At 40.0% G+C, this 15,719-nt stretch overlaps 1 long non-coding RNA gene across 1 annotated transcript; it reads left to right on the top strand.

Annotated features, from left to right (window-relative positions):
• The first annotated feature begins 496 nt into the window (after positions 1–496).
• On the top strand, positions 497–834 carry LOC147616783 (uncharacterized). Its single transcript, XR_015262452.1, has 3 exons — positions 497–551; positions 619–702; positions 799–834. It is a non-coding gene; the product is annotated as an uncharacterized LOC147616783 (long non-coding RNA).
• Positions 835–15,719: the final 14,885 nt, after the last annotated feature.

Raw genomic sequence — 15,719 nt, 5'->3', positions numbered from 1 at the left:
GCATACCTTCTCTGCAACGCCACGAAAAACAGAGAAAATACGCTCTCGACTGTAAAAAACTTACGAGCGTCGGTATGTGCGTCGGTATCAGCGCCGGTATATACTTCGGAATATGCGTCGGTATATACTTCGGAATATGCGTTGGTATGTGCTTCGATATATGTGTCAATATATGAAAATTTCAAATTACCCCGCCCGACTTGTCTCCTCCAAGATTACGATGGGCATACCGACGTTCGACATTTGCGTCAATATTTTAACGTCGGTATGCCCTCAAGCTCTAGTACTGAAATATCTAGGTGTTTTCTTAACTTTTACCTTAGCCCTATTGCCATGATTGAAAATAAACTTGTTCTGTTAGATCAAGACCTAAACGGGTTTGCTCTCCTGACAATGTATCAATTGACATTACTGTGAATGAGAATGGAAACTTGGCGAGTTTTATATCAGTCAGACAGAAATGTACACTTGCTCAATTGCGGCACAACATTCATATGGAGGCAAACAGAACAATTTCAGCAGGATTTGCATTCGTGCTCAACAACAAGAAGGTAAACTTACTGTGTTTATTTAATTCATTAATCAACTCTAGTGATTTTTTAACAACCATCTTAACAGGTTCTTCAAAGGAGGGAAAGTATAATTCAATGCGGAGATATCCCCGATGGGATTATTGACATCCAGCTAAATTGATCATTGGAGGTACTAAAGAACATATATTTTGTTCAGTTTTTCTACACTGCTATGAAAGTCAAATAATATATTGATTCTCAAACCTTATCAACCCTCGCTCTCTAGGTTGCTGTGGAGACAACAATTGATGATGTGGACGGTCCTACGAGGGAAAGCTCTTGCATTGAGTCTGCAAATGCTTTTTTTTTTTGTGACAGTCAGACACATTGGACTTCTCAACATTCTTTGTAAGCTCGAATGAAGAGCGAGTACAGGAAAGAGTCAATGACCTTTTGGTCCTCGGTTGGGATCTGTACAATGACATTGTTAATAAAGTGATCAATTTTATTCCAAATGTCTACATGCTTTCAAAGTGTCTCTCTCTCTTCGTACATTTATAAATATCATGTCAAGTCTATGGAGATAGAGGGTATCAGTTGCAAAACATCTTTCATTTTATTAATAGATTACTAGATTCAAAGAAGTCAATACATATAATCATCCCAAATGATCTTGTAGCTGCTCTTGGTTAGGATCTCCACTTGTTAAGATTTACAATGACATTGTTAATATATTGATCAATTTTAAACCAAATTACTACATGCTTTCTCTCTCTCTCTCTCTCTCTCTCTCTCTCTCTCTCTCTCTTTTCATACATTTAAATCTATTTATAAATATCATGACAAGTCTATGGAGATAGAGGGATTCATTTGCAAAGCATCTTCCATTTTAATTTTATGCATAGTCATCCCAAATCATATAAGCATCACTAGATTAAAAGAATGTTATACAAGTAATCATTCCAAATCATCCCAAATGATCATCAGGTTGTCCTTGGTCAATATCCCCACTAAGATTTTGGAGCCCCGAGGTCTCCACTACATCTTCAAGGTCTTCAAGGCCTGGGATCTGGAAGCTCTCCACTCCAAGTCCACTTGGTTGTTTGTCCTCCTCATCCTGTTCCTAACCAGCAGCTGCCTCTTCAACTTTTGTTTGCTACTCCTCCACCTTTTCCTTTACAAAATTTGGTGGGATACCTACATCTCCATGTCCTTGTGTCTTCTCCTCCAAATCATCTGGATCTAGATGAATGACACCACCATGGTCTTTAGAACTCTCACCAACCTCAAATGTATCTTGCACAGCTGGTTTGGAGGAGGGATGGTTCAAGGGCTTCAAAATTGTGTCTGCTCTAAAACTATACACATAGTCAGAGCCAAAGCTGTCTTTCCTCATCTGCAATAAAAGACATGAGCATTTACATATACTTCTAACTACTTTGTGCCACTATAAATTATATTTAAGCTCAAAGAGGAATAAGCTTCTTACAATCTCTGGCTGATGAAGCTCAAAGTAGCTTGCAAGCACGTACTTAGCATGGATCAATAGAGTCTAGCCACAACTATTTGGATCAACTTGTTGTGGAGCCTGAAAATTTGAAAAGATAGGTTAGAAATTAAAGATTGAAACAAATCAAAAATAAAACTGAAATAAGGTTCCTTATAAGGAAAAGATTTCTACCTCTAAAACTGCTAGTTCAATTGAATCTAAAAGATTCACATTTGGGGGGCAATGGAGCATCTAGCAATCTAGTAGTTATTTGCATGAAAACGCGATATGGGCAGTATGGAAATCTAAACGGCCTCTCCTCGCGTTTTCATGCAATTTTAAAACTTCCCTAAATTTAGGACCTTTGCAGCAATCTGGATCTATTGGCATGGCATCACAGGCCAATTGCACCCTTTGGAATGCATCAAAAGTCCTCAAAGTGAAACAAAAAAATTTCATACAGACATTTGATTGAAAACGCAATTATGCTACTTCAAAAACATCAAACACTCTCCCTCGCATTTACATGCAAATCTTGAGATTTTATACCTGAGGATGGTGTTGCAAATTATGAAGAGGGTTTATTTCATGCCTACATCAAGGAAATTTTGTCTCAGATTGTGTGAAAGAAATATGAGAACTTTTGGCTTTCCTACTGGTCTGTTCTTGTAACTATATGGAAAGACAAAAAAATTGTAGTTGTAGGAACCGAAACTTGGAAGAATAGGTCATGAAATGCTTCAGAAGTCCTCAGTGTGTAAAGAAAAAGGCCAAAATGCAGATTTGCATGAAAACGCGATTATGACACTCAAGGAAGAGCAAACACCAGTCCTCGCGTTTTCATGCAAATTTGTATGATGAGCAGGAAATAACCAAAAGGGCAATCCCTCAACCCTATTCTTGAGATTTTCTACGTGATCATGTTGTAACAAATATGTAAAGGGTGTCTTGCATGCCTACAAAAAGGAACTTTTGGCTATCCTAATGGTTTGTGTTTGTAAGTGTATGGAAAAACAAGGCCATTTCAATGACGCAGATGTTTGGCTATTCCCCATTCAGACAGAAACTTGTTTGAATAGTTAAAAGTATGCAGGACAAGAAAGTTTGAGTTGTACTAACCTGCAATTAGCTGTCTCTGGATGTGCTAGACGATGAAGGTGCTGCCTCTGTAGTCTGAGTAATGCTTCTCTAGTGGTGCCTTTGTAGTCTCAGTGATGCCTCTATAATCTGAGTGTACTCTGTGATGAAGAGGATGCCGATGATGGAGAGTAGGAAGGGAGACACTCTAATAAATACCACACGTGCGGGGTACAAGTCGTATCTCACACTGTGGGTGGGAAATTGAATTCTGACATGTTTGGATGTGATCCTTACTGCCTTGGAATTTGTGTCATTTATAAATGCTTCTTGGATTCCCTCCTGCGCCTCACTCTTCCCTGCATACTTTCTTTCTCCTCCTCATCATCCATCCTCATCCTTCCCACTATGCATCACTGTTCCCTCCTGAGCTCATAGTCCCCCTCTCCTCCTACTCTACTAACACCCTTCCATCCTCATCCAACGCCACTCCAGAGCTCCACCCACTCTAGAAGTCAGGAAGCACTGTAATGCACGAGGGTCAGCAAGACAGCTCTGAAAGCATGGAGAAGAAGAAAACAGGTCAGAGTTGTAGGTTTTTCAATGTTATTCTATATCTATGCATGCTGTTCTAGATCTATGTTCTCTTAACCGAGTTAAATTTCTTGACAGTCCCTTCCTACAAAGATCGACTCACTCATCTACACATGAATTCCCTGCATGATGCATGATCCAATGACCTGGTGTTTGCTAGGACACAAGAGAATGTCTCGAGGGTTATTCAGATGTCCCTATTTCTTCCTTTGGAAAATTTGCATGAAAATGCGCAGAGAGAGTTTTAGTTTTCCTAAAGACCCCATATCGCGTTTTCGTGCTAATTTTCTGTCTTAGTGCAGTTTGTCAAAATTGTCACCTTAATGTCATGAATTTTGTTGAGAAATAATATATCAAGCTGCATTTATGTTGAATAGAGGAATTAGCATGAAAACGCGTAGAGACAGTATTGCTTTTTCCTAAGAACCCGTATCGCGTTTTTTTGCTAATTTTAGTTTTTATGCCGCTCTTTCACATGCTTTACATTCAATGTTCATATAAAAACAACACTTTTCTGTGCAGAATTTGGTGATTCTGACATCGCAGACGCGTCCGGAACGGCCCAAAAAAAGGCCCCAAAGTGGATTTGTAGATAAACGCGATTTGGTACCTTCTTTCCGGGAATAAGGTACCAAATCGCGTTTATCTGCAAATCCACTTTTGGGCCTTTTTTGGCTGTTTCCGGGCCTCCGGATGTCCGATTCCAGCATTTCCAGTGCTGTTTTTGGGGTTTTGGGCCGTTACGGTGTCAGAATCATCAAATTTTGCACAAAAAATAATTTTTTTAAAGATTCAAATTGGATCACCTTATTAATGTGACACACTTCTACAAACATACAGTACTATTTCTTTTTCTTATTTTCATCTTCTTTTGTTGAATTTTCAACGTAACATTGGCCCACTCCTGATTGATTGAGAGCCTATTTTCTCTCTCTTCTAAAAGGTCCCAAAATGAGCTCCCTTTTTTCCTAATTAGTAGTTTCTCAAAATTGACACCTTCCTGACCTGGATTTGGGTGTGAGGTGGTCATGTGACCCTTTGCACACCTTTCATGATGCTGAATACTAAGTTGTCTTGCAATCGAAGATACTCGAGTTTTATGGTTTAACATTTGAAGAGTGCAAAGGCATTTTGATATTTGTTATCAAATTGGACGAGTGCGAGCTGGTAAAGGAGAAAAAAATGAAATGGTGGTTAGGCTCTGTTGAGGTATGCTAACATTTTGGTTTTGTAATCACATGTAAAGACATAAGACCATGAAACACTAAACTGAGTGTTTCACCACACAGAAATACCAACAATATTCAAAAGGCAAGTGCAAGGAGAGCATCTCCATGTTGCAGGCAAAGGCGACTTTCAAGTGGAGTGGCATATGGCAGGTGATCTGAAAACCCTTAAGTGCATGTATAACATAAGTAAAGGAGGCAACTCAAAGTCTCCTTGTCTTTACTGTAAAAAATCAGCTCAGGTTTTCAGATCACCTGCCATATGTCTTTATGGATTATGTCAAGAAGAGTTTCAAGGATTAATTATGGATTATGGAAGCAAGTCCATACTGCAATCAAAGATCATGAGGCAGATGGGGAAGCACAAAACGTGAAAGCAGAGGTGTGGAGGTCTCTTGATCAACTATTCATGTTCTGTGACAATGTGGCATGGAAGAAGAGTGATTGCCAAAACTTTGAAGAGGCAGTTAAATATTTCAGAAAGTCCATGAAAGACGCGTGGACAGCCTGCAGCATAACTCACTACATGGTAGGGTTCTCTCTTTCTTTTTTTTAAATGCTTGTTCCTCTTTTCTTTGTTCACTAACTATGCGTTGTTATGTCTTTGTGAAAACAACATATTATCCACCACCACCTTCCCTATTTTGTCAAAAAGTATGGATGCCTTGCAATTTGGTCCACCCAAGGCATGGAAAAATCACACTATATGGCACGTAATGCACTTTTCAGACATACACAACACTACGGAGGGAGTCATAAGGCAAACAGTATGAAAGAAGTCTTCCATTGGTTTTACCGAGGCAGCATACTATAGAGGCTTCATGTTAAAAGAAAAGTTGCCACCTCCAAAGTCAAGCTTGCTTTCATTATAGCCCAGAAGCAAAGAAGAAGACAAATTTTAGATAATTCTAGCGTAGCAGGCAGACATATGCAATGGAGGAATTCAAAGATATTTGTAAATCATAAATGGACAAGTATACAATTATAGCAATTTGTAAACCTTAGTGTGTTTTGAGACCCAATCAATGCTTTGGTGTTATGTTTACATGTGATCTATCAATGGGTCAGCAAGCTCATGGCTCTATTGATGCTTGCTAATATGGCAATTGAGGGGTCCCCTTTAGGGGCAAGGGCCCTATTAGCAAGCACCAATAGATTCAATCAATACTACTTAATTTAGAGACTCGCCTGTATTGATGATTTCCAATGTCCATTTAGTCTTTTGCTAGAAGACACCTGTGCCCAATGAGCGTCAAGATGTGATTGGTGGCGAGAATTGCCATGGGCACAACGTGTGGATAACCAAGGCACAAGGAGAGGAGAGAAAAGAGATCCCGGATTTCTAAAAAATGTGAGAAAAATGCTTTCGAATGACCCTTTTTATTCCGGCTTCTATTCTTATGTTTCGTTTCTTGATGTCTTTTACATACCGCAGCAACGCATAGGTTGAATACTAGTGAAGGGTTGTTGGAGAAAATTTGGTGCCCACCACAAGACAGACTACCACCACAACTTAGCCCTTGGTTCAAAGTTCATTACAAAAAAAGTACTGTGCTTTTTTTTGTAGCTAACGTGCTTTTTTTTGTAGCTAACGTGCTTTTTATATGACTATTATGGAAAGAGAGAAGCCACAAGACAAACACTATTCTTATTTATTCTTCTTTCCCTTGTTTAGTGAGTGTTACTAAAGGCTTGGAATTGGTGGAATAATGTGTCATGGGTGGTTGGAAGATCAGGGTGTCAGGTCTTCTAATAAAACGTCATATGCAAAATTGGGCACCTAATGATATAACCTGATCGAATATTGGATAATTGCAAGTCCTAATATAAAGAGTCTTTGTACCTCATGTCTCGAATTTGGACTTCTGGACAGTATGCACTTGAAATGCTAATAGCCTTTGTATCTTAACTCATATAAACTTCCCACATTGAACGTCACAAACTCACATAACGTAGAGCTTATTAAGCATTTCTTGAGAAGTTTTCCTATTTTGTTTCAAAGCCTTGCAAGTGTTTTAAAATACATTAATTTTTGTACACATGAGATCTACCACTCAAAATGCTCAATTTTATAGATCGAGTGATTAGAAGATAGGGAAAAGTTAGTAGGATGTGGAGATGTGGTGAAATTGCAAATCAACGCTTAGATTTTCACATATCTCTTTCATAGAATTATTTCAAACTGTTAGAAGACCCATAAAAGTCTTTTATACTTTAATTTTATGAAAATTATAATATTGACATAAACTACATCTAACGTATAAGGATTGATATACTTGTAATTGTGGATCTATAAAAGAAAATTTGGGTCCATTTGAGTGAGGGAAAGTCCTTTTCACAAAATCATCATTTTGTGTCCACTATTCTCTTTCAAGTCTAAAACCAAGCCTACCTAGCTTTGGTAATCTACCAAGCTTAAAAGTTGTCGTGTATAAACCTAGTTAGCTTTTGTAATCTAGGTTTGGTGGGTAGACCTCCTACATGTCCGTGTGACCTCTTGTGTCCACATCAGCTTGGGAAGAGTCCACATCCACTTGGGAAGAGTCCACATCTGCTTGGGAAGAGTCCACATCCACTTCATGCCAGCTCAATCACTACAAGAGTAGAAGCCTGTATAGCGACCCTTACGGGGGTCGCTACAGAAGTCGTTCCAAAGGTCGCTTTTGAACATCGTTTAAACGACCTCTATAGCGACGTTTTTGCGATGCATAAATGACGCTTTTTGGGTGGCATAAACCACGTTTTTAGGGTGGCATATGCATCACGTTTGGGTGGCATAAACGACGTTTCGAGGGTGGCATAAACCACGTTGTTAGGTGGCATAAACGACGCAAATTGAGTGGCATAAACACCTAAGTTTGGGTGGCATAAGCGACCTTTTTTGAGTGGCATAAACGACCCTACGAAGGTGGCATAAATGACCCTATTTTGGGTGGCATAAACGACCCTGTTTGGGTGGCATAAACGACCTTACGAAGGTGGCATAAGCGACCCTATTTGTATTATTTTTTTTAGCCGTTGGGGTTGCTTAAAAGACCTTTGTTCTGAACGTTTTTTTTTAGCCGATGCGCATTCTCTCTCTCTCTCTCTCTCTCATACACATTATCTCCACTTGTGTCTCTTGCACACACATTCTCTCTCTCTTTCTCCCTCTCTCTCTCTCTCTCACACACACACACACTTCACATAAACATTAGTCTCTCTCTCTCTCTCTCTCTCTCTTTCTCCCTCTCTCTCTCTCTCTCTCACACACACACACTTCACATAAACATTGGTCTCTCTCTCTCTCTCTCTCTCTCTCTCTCTCTCTCTCTCTCTCTCATACATACTTCATCATTCTGAATGAGCATTAACTATATGTATCAAAAAATTATGTCTACAAACTTAGCACTAAATGGCTCTATCATTAATCGGAGTCATCGGAGGAAGAGTCCTCCTCTTGTACATTCTTGGGTGGTTGCGATGATAACCTTGCTGCTACCTGTCGAGCAACCTCGTCCATGTCGTTCTCACCATGTTGCTCTTGCAATTAAAAATGTCTATTAGCTATTTGAGTATAAAAAAAACCACATAACATATAACACATGCAGATCTTGATTGGCATAAAATAATATTTGATAGAATTACTTACAAAAGCGTCGAGTGTCGGCATCTCCTTCTGTAGTGCTCTGTAGCCGTAAATTGTGGCTCTCCGTATCTCGTCTGCAGATGGTGCTCGACCATAATCCTTTCTCTGTCATTTAAACATTGCATATATATAAGTAAGAAGTGAATTGAATGCATATGAGATCATAGATACATGGATACATATATATATATGTATATACAAATAGCTATAGATAGTCGAACAAAAAATTTGTGCACTTACAAAGAGTGCTCGAAAGCCACCGTCGGCCAAGCCGAGAGGTGTGCCCTGACTGGACACGAGCCTGTGCTGCCTCTTGCAAATTAAATGCGCTTTTATATGAATATATAATTAATGCTATTCGAGAAGTACCTATCATATGCATTGAGTGAATTAACTTTGTGTACCTTCTGTTGAGGCCATGTCACTCTCAAGCGAATCTCTTTCCTGAAGTGCCGCCAGGAATCTTTGCACATCGCAGGTGGGCATGTATGCTCAGGGACGACCGCAAATTTTCTAAGCATTTAACAACAGTGTGTTATTACAAGGTTTCACAATTTACGATCAATAAACATATAGATGGATATATAAACACATATACATAGGTAGGTGGATAGATAAATAGATAAATATAGCGATCAGTATGCGCTATGGATGCTCAATTGGGTGCATTTGGAGAGCGTACTGGCTTTCCAAATGGACCAATTGCACATCCATAGTGCATACGGACCGGCTGACGGTCCGTATATGCTATGCTAACGCATTTGGCTGCATGTCAATTACACCTTGAAGAACTATTTTGTGCAAGGTTACTATAAGCCTCTAATATGGACATAAGTACAGTAAGAAGGCATGATTACAAATTAACTAGTTTCTGCTGAGGGAAGAACATTATTCCTAACCTGGGGATAAGCAAATATGCATTGTGCGCTACCATAGCATTTACAAACACTTCTAGGATGATTTTGTATGTGTATTATTTTTGTTCAAGTTTTCTTTGATTTTTAATGATATTAATATGACATTAATATTTTATGAATGCAGATTCCGGATCATCCTCTGGGACACCGCCTCCTCCCACTCTTCCTGTGCGTCCATCTGTAGTTGCGAGAGGAGATGGTTCCTCTTCTTCCACATCATCTACGACACTAGGCGACTCACAAACATATTACGTTGAAAGAATCCCATGTTGGTGTGCAGCATGCCATGGCACTCATCGATGAATGCGACGCATATGTTTTGCCCATATGGAGCAGTATGGTCCATGTCCTGATATGCCACCGCAAGAGGAACGGGAGCATCCCATGGTAAGTGATGTCATTTTAGAACTATGTATAAATTCATATCCAAGTTTACTCCGCACTATTAATCGTGTTCCATGTGTGTCTCACCCTTCATATAATCAACAATGATGCATTATTCAGCACGTACCAGTTCTACATCCTCGATTTCATGAGGATTGTGAAGACCATGGAATTGATCCTTCATTCCTTCCACGCATATGATATGGTCAAGCCGTTTTTCAATTGCAAATGGAGGCATCATCAACTTCTTTGCCCCTCGGTGCCCAGAGACATTGGGTGATCATCCATTGCCTGATCGTCTTCTATCTCTCATTCAAACGTACGATCGTAGACGCTATGGAGGATGGTTGGGAGCAGCCCTTCCAGCAGACGGAGAGGTTTTCAGCTTTTGGGGTGCTCGATATGTGATTGCACCATCTACCATTCCCAATGGTGGACGAGGTCTCTTTATTGCACAGGATTTACGCGTGCCCGCAAACTCAGAGGTGACTCGTATGTCATTTTGTGGGCCCATTTATGGTTGGGGCACATGGCATGCACTTGTTCGCTTTATCAAAAGTATGACAAGATATGGGCTTTGTGCTAACGCGGCCTCACTCACCGAAAGAAACATTAGATATAATTGTGGATCGTGGCTTTATATTGATGGAAGACCCTATGCTCAAGGAAATATAGCAGGGCTAATCAATAGTAGTAGAGGGAGAAATGAGAGAACAAATTGTAACTTTATGGAGTGTGAGAATAGTCACGAGCCATGTTATATGATTAGAGATGTACCCATATATATAGTAGTGTGTGCTACAAGATCATTACAAGCTGGCGAGGAATTATTTGTAAATTATGGATGGCGTCGGCCATCACCAACCCCTCTTTGAGAATGAAATTTGAGATAAAGTGTCGGCCTCTTAAATTATGTATGTTTCAAATAATGTATCCAGCTTTGTAGCCCAATCAGCATTTAATTTTGACAAATATTTGATGATATATTTCATTGTCTCGTCAGTAATACAACTAAGGGTATTTTAGTGTCTTGTCTAAGGTTATCTTGAGTGTAGATTTTTGCTACTAATATGCTTGAATTGTGTTGTAAAAAGGGTTTTAATGTTATGATTATATCACTTAATAATTCGATTGTTGTTACTTTAAATCATTTCTTCATGTAGACTATGTTTATACATGCAGTGTCCAGATGTTGAGGGTGTCACCATATCTTGCCAGAGGAGTACATGAGGCTTTTACGTACACAAGATCCAAGTACATATCAACGACTTAGAGATGAGTACAATGCAAAATGCAGAGAAAAAGCGACCAATGAGGGACATGTTGATGATGACATCAATGAGTTTATCGACGATTGGTTCCAAGCAAGTAGTGAAGAAGAAACTTGTCCGCATGAAAAATTTATACGAGAAGAAGCTTCAAGGCCCATCTACGATGGTGCATCCATATCAAGATTGAGTGTGACCTTACTCATCTTGAATCTCCAAACACGCTACCAATGGAGTAATGCATCGGTTTCTGCATTACTATCGTAAGTTATATTTGTATTTTGTTTGCATAAAAATAATGGCTCTCAACCACTTTTGTGCTCATTAAATATTTACAATTGAGTGGTAGGCTTCTTTCGAACAAGATTCTACCATCAAACAATGTGATCCCAAAGTCGAGGGACGAGGCAAAGAAAATGATCGCATCCCTTGGACTCGAATACAACACAATTCATGCATGTGTCCATGATTGCATTTTGTATCGTGGAGAGTATGAAAATGCAACCACTTGTCCCAAATGCGGTATTTCTCGTTTCAAGGCAGGAACCTTGAATGTCCCTATGAAAGTTCTGCGACACTTTCCCTTGGCACCACGAGTTGAACACATCTTCCGCAGCCCCGAAATAGCCAAGCTTATGGATTGGAGTTTGAGAAATGCAAGTATGGACGGAGTCATGAGGATTCCAAGCGATAGCAAAGCATTTAAGCATATCGATGCTACATGGCCAGAGTTTCATTGGGAGCCTCGCCATATAAAATTTGGAGTTGGCTTGGATGGAATCAATCCCTTTTCCATGCGATCGAGCAAGTGGTCAACTTGGCCCGTAGTTCTTATCAACTACAACATCCCACCATTCATGTCAATTAAGAAAGAGCATTTAATATTGTCTTTGTTGATTCCTGGTATGTGACAAATATTCTCATTTCTAAATAGCACACTCATTTCTATTTGAAAAATGTCAAATTTAAACGATGCATCAATGTAGGGAAGCGGCAAGTTAAAGACATCAACGTATATCTTGCACCGCTCATTGATGACTTGCAACAAATATGGAAAGGAGTAAATGTTATTGATATGTCAAAACCTATGGGTAATAGAAGTTTCAAGGTTCGTGGCATTTTAGCATGGACAATACATGACTATCCTGCCTATGGCTTTGCATCAGGTATAGCAGGGCTCTTTAGTTGTTTGTTTGTTTATACAATCAAAAAATTTGGATGTTGAAAACATAAAAACAATTTTTGTTTCTCTCAAGCCTATCAACAAAGGGTTACAAAGCATGTCCACCATGCGGTGATTGGCTACGCTCCAAATATAGTCGAAGTTTGAGTAAAAATATATACCTTCCACATCGACGATTTCTGCCTCCAGATCATGTGCTACATTCCAAAGCGAATGCGAGACATTTTAATGGCAAAGTGGAGAATGGACGTTGTCCAACGCGAATGACTCCAAGAGATTGGTACGTCAAGTGGACAAACGGACCTCTAATAGATCCGGAGGCAGAACTTGCAAGCGATAATGATGACGAATATGATTTGCGGCAGTCATCCTCGAGAGGCAAGAAATCAATGACACAGAATTCCTCCATATGGTATACGTTGGAGTATTGGAAAGATCTAAAAATAACTCATTTGCTTAATCCCATGCACATATTTAAAAATGTTGCACACTCACTTTGGAATCATCTTATGGGCTTCAAGGATACAGAGGCTGCAAGGACAGACCTAAAGATTTGCAACTGCAAATGATCACTATGGCCTATAATCAATGAGGAGACAGGAAATATTACTTATTCACAGGCACCATGGGTACTCACAAAGCAAGAGATAAGCGTCATCAATGAGCGGATACGATGCATACGTACTCCTACGGGCTATGGCGCTTCATTGCAAAACATGTTTACCATGGATGATAACTCTCTTTCGGGTCTAAAGACACACAACTGGCATAACTTCATTAAGGTATGGTGCCTCTCTAACATGTATCGTCAATTTCTAATGAAGGTGCCATTACATTATCATTTGTTAACACTAGAGCTAATCTGTGTGCAGCACGTCTTGCCACTTGTTATCGACGGTTGTTTGACTGAGGGTATTAGGGATGTTATATATCAATTGGGATCATTGACAAGGTATTGACAGTGGAACATCATATTGTTCTTACTTCTTTGTCACAAAAATCTTATGCTAATCACATTGTTTCTCTTTATAGATGGATTACATCCAAAGAGATCGACTCACGTGATATCCCGCAACGAAAGCTAGAGTGTATTGAGCTCCTTTGTTTGATGGAGAAGGAGTTACCTACCTCCTTTTTTGACATTCAAGTCCATGTTATGATCCATCTCGTTGAAGAGATAGAGATTGTTGGGACCGTGAGTACACGATGGATGTTCTGGGTTGAAAGGTACATGGGGGTATTGAAAGGATTTGTGCGCCAGCGAGCAAGACCCGAGGGATCCATGGCAGAGGGATGGTTGCTTCACGAGTGCATGTATTATCTATCCGAGTACTTGCAACATGTGGATAACGAAGCTCCTCCTGGTTGGAGAGAAGAACAATTAGACAACAAAACCACAGAGATGATATGTGGGCAAGGGGTCCCACTAAAGATAAATGCTGAGGAGAGGGAAGCGCTTAGTACTTTTGTGGTGTATAACTCAGATTGCATGCAAAAATGGATTGACAAGCATGACAAAGAATGCAAAGAGAGAAACAGGAAAAGTAGGGCATCCAAAAAGGGTCGGAGTGCACCTCCAACGATGAGCCTAGAATGGTTGAATACACATATCAGAGAGATGCGAGGGCAGGGGTTTGAAATCTCACGAGAAGAGTTTGAGCTTAGCCTAGGATGCGACACCATGGTAAGTTACTCCAATGTTATATTTTAATTTGAATAATACTACATGTTTTTCTGGATTCTAACCATACATGTTCATGTGGTTCCCATGTGGTTTTAGGTCCGAGCTCACAGTAACTTGTGGGTGTGTGGTCAGCATCTCCGCGTCAAGAGGATTGGTGAACTTTGTGTTACTCAGGACTCTTGCATCGTTGCATCCTTTCATCAACTCTCTCGTGCAAGTGCTTGTGACACAAATTTGATTGAGGATGAGCTCGGCTTTGCAGGGGATCTGGAGGGCATATACGAAATTAACTATCGTGTTATGAAACAGGTACGCATGATTCGTTTCAAAATATTATGCAAACCAAATGATTGAAATATTCAGCATCTTTGAGTAACAAGTTTATATACATTATAATATTGCAGGTAATTTTGAAGGTGTGTTGGTTTTGAGCGGAGTACAAAGGAAAAAGGGCCACCTTGAGGCACGAACAAAGCGGCTTCTGGTCCGTTGACTCATCGAAGCTCCTACGAGCAACCAAAGAGCCCTATCTCTTCCCAATGCATGCGCAACAAGCTTTCTTTTACAAAAATCCAAATGGCAATCCATGGTGGCAAATTGTTCATGTGAACCCTAGAAGCCGAAGATTGTTTGATACCACCTTTTCTACTGAGCGTGAAAATACACCACACACAACAATGACCTCTACAGAGCCCGACAATACACCAGACACAACAATGACCTCTATATCACATGGGCAAGGAGATACAATTCTTCACATTAGAGAAGCAAATTTGATTTCACAAACAAATGTCACACCACCCTCAAAACGGATGATGAAGAGGATGATCTGGGTAAAGATTTATCGGATGATCTAGGAGAAGATCTACTAGAGGCTGACATTGAGCAAATCTCAGAATCCACCTCGAACAATGCTCCACTCCCTAATGGACTCGGCATATACCTAACAGAGATGGAACTTCAAGAGGCTATGGCTGACAACGACGAGGTGTTCTTAGAGATTGATATCTTTGGCGAGGCATAGTTTCCAATTGTTCATAAACAGCTTGGCTCATCAATTCAAAATAAAATGGTAATGTGTTTCTACCTCGATATCCTTTTTTTTCATCGCTTGTTTTGATTGTACATGATACTAACTATAGGGTGGGGTGGTAGGGGGAGCCTCTTGGTCTTAGAGTGGCCTTATGCTGCTACTTAGGGGTTCGATTCCCCTTAGGCTCGTGTTCTATAGTCATGAGTCCATGTACTATGCGTGTGTGTGTTTTGTCTTACAGGCAAAAGTGTTGTGAAAAGAGCTGATCGTGAAGCTAATGCGTAATGAGCAACTGGCGTGGTTGATGATGTAACTGACGATGCTGATGTGGCATCAAGAGCTGAGGTGGCAAATAAGCAACATCTGGTTAGGGTGTGCAAGCATCTAGTTAGCAAGACTGCACTTTTGAGAGGTTTCCGAGACAAGTAGGGGAGAGAGGGTATAAAACTGCTCATACCCTTTATACCTGCTTTATGCCAGAAAGAACTCGCTTCTGCCAGAAGAAGCTGGCCTTTTTGACCAGTAAAGCTATCCTTTTCCTCTGATGGCGAGGAAGAGCTATGCACAAAAAGAAGAATTGGTGGGCTAATTTGTCTGTGTGTAAGTGCGAGAGTATGTGAACTTTCTAGAGAACGTTTCAGGTGTTTGACGTTCCAAACTTTCTTTATTTAATTTAACAATAATTCAACCATATTACTCAAAGAAATAAGTAGACTTGAATAAC

The sequence above is a fragment of the Cibotium barometz genome, chromosome 38 (assembly GCF_041138505.1).
Source record: "Cibotium barometz isolate CiBa-2024 chromosome 38, ASM4113850v1, whole genome shotgun sequence".
NCBI classification, from domain to species: Eukaryota; Viridiplantae; Streptophyta; class Polypodiopsida; order Cyatheales; family Cibotiaceae; genus Cibotium; species Cibotium barometz.
This window is presented reverse-complemented; position numbering and strand designations above follow the sequence as displayed.